Source organism: Pinus tabuliformis, chromosome Q (assembly GCF_031772625.1).
Source record: "Pinus tabuliformis cultivar Carrire ecotype Pingquan chromosome Q, CPIR1, whole genome shotgun sequence".
Taxonomy (NCBI): domain Eukaryota; kingdom Viridiplantae; phylum Streptophyta; class Pinopsida; order Pinales; family Pinaceae; genus Pinus; species Pinus tabuliformis.
Genome location: NC_142296.1, coordinates 1,351,667,402 through 1,351,669,685, shown reverse-complemented (window position 1 = coordinate 1,351,669,685; position 2,284 = coordinate 1,351,667,402). Strand labels below are relative to the sequence as shown.

Here is a 2,284-nt window from a genome sequence, read left to right as displayed (position 1 = left end):
TTTTTTATCAAATTTAAAATAATGATAATTATATCTTGATACTTAATACACATGAATATGATGGATATTTTATTAGCATTAATGAGAGTGGATTAATTTTAAAAGAATAAATATATAATTAACATTTTAAAAGTCCTCCTCTTTTTACATTTAACATCACACTTTCTATAATAACAATCCAACATGACACTTTATATAATAATACCCTTTACTTTATATACCAATTTTGAAAAAAAACGCTTAGTAACAAATTTCATATTTCTTTACATGAAAAAAGGAAAAAAGGACCCAAAATTTTATTGCTTTTTCACTACATTGATGAAAGAAATGCACAATTTCAGACTAATTTTCAAATTTCATCCCCAAAACTTTTATTGCTTTTTCACTACATTGGTGAAAAAAATGTACAACAAAAAACAAATTTCAAATTTCTTCCACAGACAGAAACCCAAAACTTTTATTGCTCTGAAATGTACAAGAGCTTACCGTTGCAGCGCTCACTCAGTAGGGTAGAGTACAGTACATATGAGGAGATGATTGAGAATGTCAAAGCTGAAGGATGAGTCTAATTAGAAGACAAATGAATCCAAGTGGCAGCGCTGGGTATTCCACTGTTGAGCACGAATAGCATGTAGTACCCAGGCGGTGCTGCAACAGGCGTGGGAGGTGCCGTTACTAGGGCACTATAAATATTCCTCCCTGCTCCTCCTACTAATTCTAATTGTGGGGTGGCAGATGCAAGCAGAAGCAATCTCTGATGCATGGAAAAAGAGTGAGTAGTGAAGGTCGGAGGATAAATGTTGAACTGAATGGAAATGTTATGATGATTATTTGCAGCGAATTGAACCTTGAATCTACCGCCATAAGTGACCGAAGCAGGCAGCACAGAAATGATGGTGGGCTTCAGGGAAGATTCGTCTAAGTAATAAGGACTGTATGCTTGCAGACGAAGCTCTGTGGGAAACGTAACGGTGAAATTATAATTTTTGTTGGGGTTGGAACCTCCCACAAAAATCCTACCATCAGGCAATACAATTGCAGTGGAATGATACATTCTTGGAACAGTGGAACTTGCGAGTACTGAGAAGCGGTGCCCTGGCAATGCATTAGGTCTGTATAAATAAGGAGCAAGAGCTGGATTGGTTGCTTGCCCATAACCTGCACATCCCTTCTCCGCTCCATTGATAATCAGAATTTCACCGGTGGGAAGAAGCAGCATATCTCCCACAACTCTGGGAGCAGGCATGTTCTCCATTGCCCAATCGGCATTGGGATCTGTGATAACCATTCTTCCACAGCTCTGGAGCGCGTCAATGAAAATCCCTGCAAGTGACAAATTGTAACTGTCAACAGGAGCACCACCGCAGATCATAATTTCTGTCCTCCGAAATGCATCAGATGCGGACAGTGGCAACATCACAGATGAGGCGGTGGTGGGGTAATTTCTTGGGCCATCTGGGATTCTTGGAAAATGCCTGACCACAACATTTCTTTGGTAATCAAGCAAGATGGAATCACGGTTGGCGAAGATGAAGAGATTTCCATCGGATGAGAGATGAAGAAAAGGATAGAGATTGTACAGGCTCTGCAGGTTTTGGGACACATAGGTGCCTTCCAGAAACGTCAGATTGTAAACTCCCTCACCAGGCTTCCTTGGTGGCAGGAATTCGTAGGTAAAAGCGTAGTTGCCCCCACAACAATACTTCTACCGTCAGGAAGGATCTGGTTTGAAGCATACCATCGATCGTTCAGAAGCCCAGATCCAGGTTCACCAGCTGGATCAACCCAATCACATGTACAAGTTTCACAAGGTACAAATTTACGAACGCTCATGTTTCCATCGCCCCATCCACCAGTGCTAACCAAAGTACCGTCCGCAGCAAAGGCTCCCGATGAACACCAAGTATCAGTCGTGAGCGTCAACGGTCTCACCTTGTTTGTAGCAATGTTGTATTCTATGGAGTGCGCTGAGCAATCATGATAACCGGCTGATTTACCTATGCAAATTCCATTTGCGAGGCTTATATTAGAATCACCAAAATCTGTGTAATCGTACATCACCACTGTACCCATAATGGTGGTGGCCATATGCATCGCCGACACACCTCCATTTTCAATCACCACTTCCCATCTCCCAGGGCCAGGGCTTACCGTATCACGGCCATCCGCCCTGCAAATATTGATTACCAGAATATACACCACAAATTGAATCCAAATGCAACACTTGGACTCCATGATATGATATCCAGAAATCGGTATTGCTGTTGGTACGCTCTGCAAAGGC

General features: G+C 41.8%; 1 pseudogene; it reads right to left on the bottom strand.

Moving 5' to 3' along the window:
• Positions 1 to 565: 565 nt before the first annotated feature.
• On the bottom strand, positions 566 to 1,417 carry LOC149224913 (aldehyde oxidase GLOX pseudogene; annotated as a pseudogene).
• Positions 1,418 to 2,284: the final 867 nt, after the last annotated feature.